At 40.9% G+C, this 12,330-nt stretch overlaps 1 protein-coding gene across 6 annotated transcripts in view; it reads left to right on the top strand.

Moving 5' to 3' along the window:
* PAX8 (paired box 8) overlaps nt 1–12,330 on the top strand; it is a 77,993-nt gene that overhangs the window by 11,739 nt on the left and 53,924 nt on the right. The gene's annotated exons all lie outside the window — the stretch shown is intronic.

The following is a 12,330-nucleotide window of genomic DNA, read 5'->3' on the forward strand; positions in this document are numbered from 1 at the left end:
TGACCAATCATCCCCATGAAAATTGCTTAATGGCTCAATGGACTCGAGCTACCTGCAGAGCTCTGGGTAAGGACTGGCAGTAACCAGTTAGGCTCCAACTGGCTAAGGCAGCTCTCCATCGCAATCCTGGATATCTATTTATTCCCTAACTTGTCAAGTCTATCAAGAAGGCAGCTAGGTGGGCCAGTGGATAGAGCCCTGGTTCCAGAATCAAGAAGATAGGAGTTCAAATCCCATCTCAGATACTTACAAGATCTTGGATAAATCATTTAACCCCTATTTACTTCAATTTCTTCAACTGAAAAACGGGGATCGATAGCAGCACCTACTCTCTAGGATTGTTGTGAGATTCAAATGAGATTTGTAAATGCCCTTAGTACTGAGTACCCAACACATAGTAGGTGCTATATAAATGCTCTTTCTTTTCTTTTCCCTCTGCCCTTTTTTGTCTTGGGTCTGTTCTTTTCCTGGTTTAGAACTGGCCAACCCTGTTTGGGGGTGAGAGGTGTTACTATCCCTAGGTGATATGAAGCACAGGAAGGATCACTGTGCTCAGTTCTCATTGCCCTTATCCTTTCTCTGAGCAAGCCCAGAACTCCCCAGCTGACCCACCTGACTGGTTGCTTCATTTGTAGTCTTGTAGCGTCCCATGGGTGTTAGGTAAGTCGTCTGCATAGATTGTCCATTCTTTGTGAAGCAAGGATCATTTCTTCTGTTTCTGCCTCATCACCTCTTCCCTCCCTCCCCTCAAGCTCTCATGACGCAGGGAACATTGTAGTTAGAGGCTTGTCAGGGGAGATCAGAGTCCAAATGTCTACTCTCCATAATTTACTAGTTATAGTTATTGACCATAGGTAAAGAATTCTCATAATAGTGACTGGCACCTCTTACCTACACTCATCTTTTAGTTATTTAGTTACCTGACTGACAGAGAGTCTTGGAGCTCAGAAATGAAGATGAATATCAGCTGAAAGTTGATTTTGTTGTTGTTGAGGCAACTGGGCTCAAGTGACTCGACTAGAATCACACAGCTAGTCCGTGTCTGAGGTCAGATTTGAACTCCAGGGCCAATATTATTGATTGAACCAACTAGCTGAACTTAAAGGCTTATTCCCAAATGGAGCCTCAAATCCAAGCCCTACTTCTCTTGGTCTGGAATTTGGATGACAGGACATAGTGCCTGGAAGGTAGAGAGGATTGGAGACCCTATAAAGCTAAAGTAAACTGGAGAGCTGTTGCATAGAAAACTGAGGTAGACAGAGATTAAGGGACTTGTCCAGGGTCTTGCAGGTGACACTCATATCTGCCACTGGATTAGAACTTTTAAAGGCAGCTAGTTGGCATGGTGGATAGGGTGCTGAGCCTGAAGTAGGAAGACTAACTTGCCTAAGTTTAAAATCCAACCTCAGATACTTTCTAGCGGTGTGATCCTGGGCTAGTCACTTAACCCAGTTTACATCGGTTTCCTCATCTGTAAAATGAGCTTGAGAATGAAATGGCAAATATCTTTTCCAGAAAAACCTCAAATGGGGTCATAAAGAGTTGGAAACAACTGAAAAATGACTAAACTTCTTGACTTTAGATCCAGCACACTAATAGCCACTAAGCCATCTCTGCTAATTCTTAGAGAGTTGTCTTGGGCTCTGAGAGGTTAAATAATTTGTCCAGAGTTATACTGCCAACGTATATTAGAGATGAGTCTTGAGTTTAGATGTTACTGACTAAGGCTAACTTTATTATCATTATACCGTGCTGTTTCTTAAAGCAACGAATACATCAGAAAACATTTATTAAACACCCTTCACATCCCAACCATATAGAAAAATGAGGCAGTCCCTGCTTTCAAGAAACTTACATTCTGATGGGAGGATACAGTGTGTTCCCAGATAAGTAAAAACAGGATGTTCACAAAACAAATATATTGGCAGAATTGGCACTATCAACTGAGGGAATCAGTGACGAGTTCTTGAAAGGAGTGGCTCTTGATCTTACTCTCTGAAGGGGAGTTAGGGCTTCCAGAAGTAAAGGAGTAGAGGGAGAGCCTTTCACTTATGGTTCAGAGGTGGAAAATGGGATATTGGATATGAATAGAGAGTACATGAGGGGAGAATCATATGCAATAGCATGTGAATGGATGCTGGAGTCTGATTATGAAGGGCACTAAATTATGAATGGAGGAGTTTTTAAATCCATGGGCAGTAATCGAAGCTTGTTGAGTAGTGGAATGATATAGTTAGGTACAATTAGATATATCCTTTTGGCATTTGAATGGAACATAGATTAGAGAGGGGATAGAAGAGGAATAGGAACATCATCGAAAGACTCTTCCAACAATCCAGTAAGAGGTGATGAGGGCCTGGACTAGAGTAGCTCTCATGGTGATAGAGAGAAGGGAACAGATGCTGAAGATGGTAAGAAGAAAGAATCAATAAGACTTGACAATTTGTGTGTGTGTGTGTGTGTGTGTGTGTGTGTGTGTGTGAGAGAGAGAGAGAGAGAGAGAGAGAGAGAGAGAGAGAGAGGAACAGGTGACAATCATTCTGAAACTGGGAACTGTTTGACTAGAAGAGTAAAGATAGTGATGTTCTCAACAGAAATAAGGCAGTTTAGGTTAGAATTAGAGAGAAATGAGCATTTAGGCAGAAGAGCAATGAATTCTGTTTTGGATGTGTTTACTTGGAGAAGCACTCCCATAGAGAATTATCTTCATGGACAAGATATTCAGGTGGAGATGTCTAGCAGGCAGTGGATGGAATAGATACATATCTGTTTAGTTGGAATACAAGGAAATAAAGGATTACATAAAACCAAATAGTGACGTTTTCCACTTTTACCATATTTTCTTGAAGCTGTGTGTTCAGCTGAAATCCTCAAGTCAAACATTCCGGGGCTATCGTTATTATCTGGGGTTGATATCGTAGCTCTATCTGGTGTTAGCTTGTAAGGCAGCTCCGCAGACTCAACAATCCAAGCACTCTGATTGATGGGTTGCTCTAAGAGGTGCTTTGTGTAAGGGAGATAGAGCCGTCCTCCAGGAACCAAGGACCTCTTGTGAAGGCTACAAGCTCTGGGTGATAAGAAAAGTGTCAACATTGTGGCAGGAGTCGCGTCTCTCCTCATTTTTGTGGAATGGAAGATGAAGCTGATTGGGGTGAAACCTCAAAATGGAAGTCTCCTTGGCTGTTCTTAAATCTCTAGCATTTGGCTGCTGTGACCACCTAAGGACATACTTGTTTTGTACATTTGGTCTGTGAGGAGAGGTTTTCTTCCAATGATGTATTTGTACGTGTGTGTGTCTTTTCTTGAGTTCTTTTCCCATTAAAATCACAGAATATTAAAGCCAAAAAGCATCTGAGAATCCAACTCCTCATCTGGCAGATGAGAAAAAAATTAAGGCAGAGATGTTTAGATTGAAAGTGAAAAGACCTGTTGCCTCTTTTATGGTCCAGCTTTAAAGTTCCATAACTACCCTTTGTAGCTCTAAAAGGATTTCTCCTGAGGCAGTGGCAGCTGGCATCGACTCATCAGGGCAAAATTTGGCTTTTCAAACCTTTTCTCATTTGTTCTTCTGAACAAAAGCCTTCAAGGTAGGTCCTATTGAGGAGGAGGAGGAGCAGGGGGAGATAGACAGAAACAGACAGACACACATAACACACAGACAGAGGAAAAAGACAGAGACAGAAACAGAGGGAGGGAGAGAGACAGAGAAAAACAGACATAGATACAGAGACAGAGATGGTGAGAGATTAAAATGACTTGCTTAGGGTCACACAGCTAGTATGTACCCAAAACCCTCATTTAGGATTTCTTGATTCCAAACCTAGTGCTCCAGATAATGGTCAAGCTAAAAGTGATACACACATGTATATACTCATGTACATATATATGTACATGCACGCACGTGTATATAAAACTAGTAAAGAAAGCAGTCAGCCATTTTATGTGTGAAACTCTTGGCACCAATCAGGAAAGTTTCCGGCACCGATGATACACAGAAGAGGTGACTTACGGGTACATAGTTTCTCATTTCTCAGCCTAGCTTGGTGCAAGCTCACTCATTAATCAGACCCTAACCAGTCTGCTCCTCTTTTCCAGGTTGGCTGGCTCACTGCTCTGGCCCTTGTCCTTGGGTCACTCTGGGTCTCCTTGCCAGTGCCCCTCCATTTCCATCCACAGCCCACCTTGCTGCCATTTTTCTTAGGTCATCTGATGATTTAGGAATCCTGCTCCTTTCTTTCTGTGCTCTGATTCTATCTCTTGCTGTCAGAGAGAAAATGATCTCTTCTCGGACACAAGAACACCTAATAAATCACAATCGCAGATGACACTGCAATATCATTTTACAGTTTGCAAAGCATTTCACATACATGAGACTTCGGTCAAACCACTTGACCTCCTTGGGCCTCGGTTTCCTCATCAGTAAATTAATGGCCTTTAGGATCCTTTTAAGCCTTAATTCTTTGATCTATCATCTCATCTGACACTCAAGACAATCCTCTTAGGCAGGTGCTTTTATTATTCCCATTTTGCAGATGAGGAAACTGAACATCAGAGAAACTAAGTAACTTGCTAAGGATCCCTCACCATACTTAGGTGTCTGAAGCTGGAGTTAACATCAGTCTGCCACAAAAGCCAATCTTATCCCCTGCCTTTCAGCTCCTAAACTGAAGGTTGCAGAAGTTCTGAGCTCTGTTCATTCCTCTGAGGTCTCCTGACCCTTTCCTGAGGGATTTCTTTGGATTCTGGTCCAGTCATAGAAATCTTCCTCAACCCACCTTTATTTTTTTCTAGGTGCACAATCACCCCAATAATTCTGTTTTCAGCTCTCCCTGCTCAAAATCTCCCTCTCAACAGGTATTTTCCCCCCTTCCAGTCACTCCCCCAGTCTCTTCTCTACACTAATACTATTTTCCTCCCTTCTGGCTCAGCCTCCCACCCCTCTACAGCTTTCTCTTCTTTTCTTTCTCTAACTCCTAAAATGCTTCCCCTTAATCCCTAGCATAGAACCCACATCTGGGCCTCTCCTCCTCCAATACCTTCTTAGGAGGTCCCCTCGGGATCTCATTGTCTTTTTGGAGCAAACATTAGCATATTTAAAACCTACATTTACATTTTGGAACTTTATCTCTAGCAAATCCAGTTAAAATTCAATCCACATATATTTTTAGAAGTTGGGCCATCAGTCACATGGACAGGAAATCCCCCCACTCACTCAGATGATAACCTCCTTTACTCTGATCTTTGGCACCCCTTGTTTTTTAAGCTCTTCTGCCAGACCCTCCTACTCCTTTATATATATTTTTTCCTTGTAGGTGACTGCTGTTTCCACAAAGTGGTACAGCCAACAGCTCTAAACTCTGCTGTGTTATTATCTTCTCACAATTTTAAATGGTGGATTTATTGGTTACATATACTTTTGGTTCTTTCCGAGCATATCTTTAATACATTATTTTTTAGGGCTGAGATAATGCCTGGCACATAGTAAACTCTTAATATAGACTTACAGATTGATTCTTAAAAAATCTTGATTTCTTGTGACCCAAATTCTTTGATCATAACTTTAGTGTTAGAACAGACTTTGGAGGTTAATAGGATCATTGAGCTAGAGGAAAAAGGGAAGTGGGAGGCCATCTAATCCAATACTTTCAATTTATAGATAAAAAAAACATGGTAAGGTGGTGACCTTTTGGTGATTCCCCAAGTCTCTGAGTTTTGCTACAAAGGTCAAAGTAGTTTATGCTAAAATTTCTTTAATGATACCTTATGCAGTAAATAATTGTATTACAAATAGTATATGGCATTTTCATGGGGATTCACAATAATTTTTTGCTATTGAAAGGGATTTGTAAAAAGGGTTGGGGATCATCGCACAAGGTACTGGACTTCAGATTAGGACAGAATTAGGTTCAAATACCCCATCAAACCTTTCCTAGCTGTGTGACCCTGGGCAACCTGTAACCTCTATGAGCCTCAATTCCTTTGATTATAAAAGAAGGGTTTGGTAGTGTTGAGATAGGTTTTATTGTTTACAACAGTAATTTTTTTTTTTTTTTTTGCACTGGGGGAATGGGAAAAAAAGAAAGAAAAGGAGAGGAGAGAAAATAAATTCTTTTGTTGTTGTTGTTAATGGAAAAATAAGAACAGAAGGAAGGCTAGAGAAAATACAGAAAAGCAGAACCTCTTTGAGAGTTGCAGGTTGATCATATTATACACTTAGGAATAAAATCCAGAGAGGTATATAATAGAGATCTGCAGTTTCATGTACAATTCTCTTATTTTGTTCTACTCTGTAAATACAAATTCTCATTCTGGTGTTTGTTAAGTTCAGAACAAACATAAAAATTAATTAAATCAATGAGGGGGCTGGATTTGATGGCCTCTTAGGCTCTTTTCAGCTCTGTGAGGATCCTGTAATTCTCCAAGGTCATAGAGGTAGAGGGGGACAGAGCTGGCTGGTTCTAAAGAGATCACTTTTTCTATTGTTCTAGGCAGCCTCATGGGAGGCTTGAGGAGAGAGCACTGTGGATATTTCTGAGTAGCTAAGATGCTGGTAAACAATTTTAGCAGAATGCATCTGTTGGATATGTCTAGCTAGGATCGTAGATTTAGATGAAGGCAGGACCCACTTTTTCTGAAATCTGGAGGTCATATTCCTCTCCAGTCTTAACTTGAGCAGGACACAATCTAGAAAGCACTGAGTTGGAATGAAAGGACATAGAACCTCAGGACTGCTTGCTACCATTTTGCCATTAGCGTCCTGGACTTAAAGATGGAAAGGAAGTCCCTCTTCTAGACCTCAGTTTGTTCCTTTGTAAATGAGGGCATGGGAGGTGGATCAACTAAAACCTCTTCCATATTGTTGAAATGGGGATGGGGATTAGGAAGATCCAAATCCTCCCTTATGAGGTAGGCAGCAAGGTAGAGTAGTTAGAGGGATAGACCTAGAAACTTTGAGATCATGAGAAAGTGACTCAACTTCTCAGAGACTCAGATTGCTTATACATAAAATGGGGAAACTAATGTTTGAGCAGCTCTGTAGCACAATGCATAGAGTCTTGGACTTAGAAGTAGGAAATCCTGAGCTCAAACTGAACCTTGTATATTTCCTAGCTGGGTAACCCTGGGCAAGTGAGTGAGCTTTTCTTTCTTCATCAGTAAAATGAGATGGTTGGACTTAGGGGTTTCTAAGGTCTGTGATTCTGTGACCAGGAATTCCTAGTGAGTAAAGGACCATGAAAGCTGAAAGATTTTATTGGAATATAAATAATTATTTCTTAAGACTTCTTTTAATCACCAGTTCAGGGAGTTTGCACACAGGAAGACTTCAAAAATGTCTGGTGATGATAGTAAGGCCATGAATCCCCAGTAGCTAAGGTGATATAGCCCCTAATTGTTTTCCTCCTCTCTAAAATAGGACTTGGAATACTTCACAGGGTTGCAGGGAGGATCATGTGATGATGAAAATAATCACTCACAATTCTAAAGTGCTTTAAGATTTATGAAGTGCTTTTCTCTCTGCAGCCCAAGAGATGGATATGAAAATAAATTATTAACCCAAGAGGATTGTTATTATGTATGAGTTGTTATTGCCTATTGTGTTATTTCATTAGTTCTTTCTACATTTGCCTGATTCATGGAGTTCTTAGTTCAAATTGATGTATATGAAATTGGCTTAAAGCAGAAGTTCTTTACCCCTTTGGCAGTCTGGTGAAAACTGACTGGACCCCTGCTCAGAATAAAGTTTTTTACATTTAACTGATTCATGGAGTTCTTGGTCAAACTGATGTATTGGAAGTTGGCTTAAAGCCCGAGTTCTTTACCGCTTTGGCAGTCTGGTGAAAGTGACTGGACTCCTGTTCAGCATAAAGTTTTTTAAATGCATAAAATAAAACAAAAGATTTCTAAGGAACTAATGATATTAACATATAAGCATCAAAACACAGAAAAAAGTCAAGTTCAGACACCCCTCTTCCCCTCTTAAAATAGGTGATACCTATGACATTTTGCTTTGAGGCATAGATCTAAAATAGGAAGGGATCTCAGAAGTCATCCAGTCCAACAACCTCATTCTACAGATGAGGAAAACAAGCCCTTGTTGACGTCAGCTATTATTAAAGGAGACAGCTTTCTAAATACCATCATTCTGGCAATGGTTGGCCAGCTCAGTACTGAGGAGCCTTGAAAGGGTAACGGGTTATTTTGTTAGTGAATTTTATATTTAAAAGGTTTTTGGAGTGATAGTGAGTGGGCATTTGTTATTTTGTCATTGGATTGATATTGAGTGATAAGGAGTTTAGTACAAGAGGCATTTGCAAGAGAGAGGTAGAAAGGTTTTTGCTTTTGTTTTGTTTTTTTCCTGAGGCCACTGGGGTTAAATGACTTGCCCAGGGTCACACAGCTAGGAAGTGTTAAGTGTCTGAGGTCATATTTGAACTCCGGTCCCCCTGACTTCAGGGCTGGTGCTCTAACCATTGCGCCACCTAGCTGCCCCAGAGAGGTAGAAAATTTGATGAGAATTGGTTTATAGCTCCCTTCCTTCCAGTCACTCATTTAGGAAAGTCTGAACCATCCAAAAGATCAGCTGTTTTGGTCATCTGAAAGATTGCAGGTGTTCATCATGGCTTGACAGCTCCTCTTGTTGACTGGCACGAGGTCCATTCTCCTTGAGTGGCCCCGCCCCTTCTCCTGAGATCTCACTTGTCTTGGCCAGCCCTTTCTGGGACTTTGAACAGCCCTGACCTGTTCTTGTTCTAGGGACAGAAAGTTCACAGTGGGAGGGGAGGAGTTGGCATTTGTTTCACAAAGAGAGGAGGAGAAAGTGGCAGAGGTAGGCTCTGTGCATGTGGGTGGATGGGGGAGGGGAACTTAGGGCAGAGAAAGGCAGGATAGGTGGGTAAGACTACAGAAGTCTCTATGGCAAAACTCCCCCTCCCTCAAATCAATTGTGGATTTGAGGTTGGGGCAAGAATAATAGTAAACTAGCTACTGTGAGTTTGATTGATGGGTGATCCGTTAGGCTGTTGACATACTTCGCAGGGGAATCCTGGGTGACTCTTGGGAGAGGTGACTGATGGGAATAAATGTAGGTACTTTGAGAGCAGGTTAGGATGAGAAGAGAATCTTGACAGAGAGACAACAGGATAGTTTAATCCCAATTGTAGGAAAAGAGTGCCAACCAGTCAAATAGGCATGTGTTATGTCCATCACAAAAAAGGGCTACTGAGGGACGGCTGTAGGCAATTAGGAAGCACAGCAGCCTCCGACAGTCCTGTCTGTCCTTCCATTTCAGGATGAAGGCTGTGGTAGGTTGGGGTGCTAGAGGACATGCACATCATAGTCCCAGTTCTGACCCTGTCACCAAAACTGGAGGATATCCAGAGGGTTTCAGTGGGAAGAAACTCTGGCTAAAGTAGGAAGGATCCCCTCACTGCCTTTACTAAGCCTTCCTTGTCTAACACAGCCCCATGACCGTCTCTTTCCAACTATCTATTCAACCAAACACATGTTCAGTAAACCTTCATTTATCTGCAGCTTAGACAACCAGAAAGTTCAAATAACTGTACATTCTGTGCTCTACTTTCATGATAAATAGATACAGGCAAGGAACAGGCCGATATCAAGGGGATACTTGGAAACTGGCTTCCAAGAGCTTGTCCTGGGGTCAATACAGGCTCAACCTTCTATCTCAGAGACAGTGAGAGATTGAGGCAAGAATGCCAGACTTGAAATTAAAAAGACCTGACTCGAAATCCTGACTCTGGGACTTATTAGTTGTGGGACCTTGGGCCAGGGGCTTAACCACTGGAATACTGGTAAATGTTTAACAACTAGGTAGAGGGAGAGGAGGCAAATGTACACATGACATACTTGTAAGTTTAATGTGCATTATTAACATTTTCTCATCGCTTTCTTAAGTCTAGACAATCAACAATCATTTAAATCCTGATTCATGGTGTTTATTGATTTCCAAGGTACAGAAACTGAAAATATAGGTATAGATAGCCTGAAAATTTAACAACATGGTCCTAGACCCTTGGCTACTGAATTCTAAATCTCTGTCTTCCCTTTCTGTAAAATAGACATAATAATACTTGTTGTGGGTTTCTCCTTTTTGGAGGGTGGTCTTCAAAGAAGCTGGACAGTCCTTTATCCATTTGTTATAGTGGGGGTCCTTTTGTACATGAGTTGAACTAGATGGCTGCTCAGTTCTTCCCTACATTTTAAATGTTGGAAATAGTCAACCCCACTGGGTGATCATGGAGCAAGTGCTTTGTAAACCCTAGAATTCTATGTAATTGCATTATAATTATTATCAGTATTTTTCATAGCTTTAAAGTTGGAAGGAGCCTTAAGGGATGTCTAGTTCAAATCTTCCTTTTACAAATCAGGAAACTGAGGTCTAGGACAGTATGAGAGTCATCCAAAGTCATACAGAAAAGTATCAAAGATGACATTTTAAACCCAGGTCCTCTGACTTGTGAAGCAGTGAGCAATGTTTTCCAATTTGCCACCATTGGCCAAAGCTAGATACCATACCGTTCATTAAAACCCACTATTTAAATTTTTAAAAAAATCCACTATTTACAAGACATTGTAATAGACCCCAAGAATATAAAACTGAAAAGCAACTTAACACCTGCCCTTAGAGAGCTTCACATTTACTGCATACTGTTGAAAGCATGATACAAACTACAACACTCAATTAAATCGAACTCCCCATTCCCTGATCATGCTGAGTAAACAGGACCTGGCTACACACACACACACACACACACACACACACACACACACACACACTATGCCCTATTGTTCCTGGCATGATTATATATATTGCCATAACATTTTTAAATTCACTATTTCTTTGGTCCTTATAAATCACTTTCTGTGATTCCCAGGGAAATGTCAGACAAAAGCCCCTCCACAGTTAGTTTTGGTACTTTGACCATCTAAGAAATGAAAGGTAGCCTAAAGACCATACTTTCTGATTTAAAGACTGTGGTCTGGGCCTTTTGTCTTTTCCCTGAACTTTTTCCATGGTGAGTCATTTCAGCTCAACATTCAAAGTCAGCCAAGTTAAACACACAGGTAAATAAATTATAGGTGTTCAGTTTAGCGGCAGGTTCTCAGCTCAGAAGATTGACACATCAACCTTTTTTGTTTTGCTCCTACCTGTTCCAGCCCACAAGTCAGCTCTCCCCCCCATCCCAGTGCTGGTGTGATGGTGGGGAGGGGAGAATTTGGGCTCCTTTTAAACTGGCCTCCAGGCACAGTCCCAGGATCATGTTTAGAATAGGAAAGAAACTTAGAGGCTGGCCAGTCCAATCCACTCACTTGACAGATGAGGATGTTGAGGCACAGAGTTTAAGGGACTTCCCCAAGCCAGTAAGAATCAAAATTGGGATTCAAATCGTAAACCTGAAATTGAGTCAAAAAAAATTCAATCTAATCCATCACACAATTTTCACTGTTCTCCACCCTTCCATTCCTAACTATAATACACTTTGTAGCACTTCTGAGCATAAAATGAATTGCCCCTCCCCCTGGACTCAACTATATTCAATAACCACTTATTAAATATTTACTATGTATCATACACTAGGCTCTAGGGATACAATTTGGAAACAAAACAATATCAACAGTCAATGAACTTATTTTACTAATGAGAAACACACTTATGCATAAACACACAGATACAAAGTATTTCCCACACCTCCATTCCTAACTATAATACACTTTGTAGCACTTCTGAACATAAAATGAATTGCCCCTTTCCCTGGACTCAACTATATTCAATAAGCATTTATTAAGTATCTACTATGTACCATATACTAGACTCTAGGGATACAATTTGGAAACAAAACAATATCAACAGTCAATGAACTTATTTTACTAATGAGAAACACACAGGGCACACACAAACACACAGATACAAAGTATTTCCCACCCTTCCATTCCTAACATAATACACTTTGTAGCACTTCTGAACATAAAATGAATTGCCCTTTTCCCTGGACTCAAGTATATTCAATAACCACTTATTAAGTGTCTACTATGTATCATATACTAAGCTCTAGGGTTATAATTTAGAAGCAAAACAATGTCAACAGTCAATGAACTTATTTTACTAAGGAGAAACACACAGGGCACACACAAATACAAAGTATTTATTAAAGCAACAAAGGAAGTGTCGATAATTGGGAGGGTGGGGAAATGCTTCTGATAGGAATTGGTGGCTGAGCAGGGCTCAGTAGGAAGCTCCAATTCTGTGGGGGGCAGATCAGGGGGGATTGCATTCCAGCTTTGGGGGAGGCGCTGCACACAGAGGCTGGA

This window comes from Sarcophilus harrisii, chromosome 2 (genome assembly GCF_902635505.1).
Source record: "Sarcophilus harrisii chromosome 2, mSarHar1.11, whole genome shotgun sequence".
Lineage (NCBI taxonomy): Eukaryota > Metazoa > Chordata > Mammalia > Dasyuromorphia > Dasyuridae > Sarcophilus > Sarcophilus harrisii.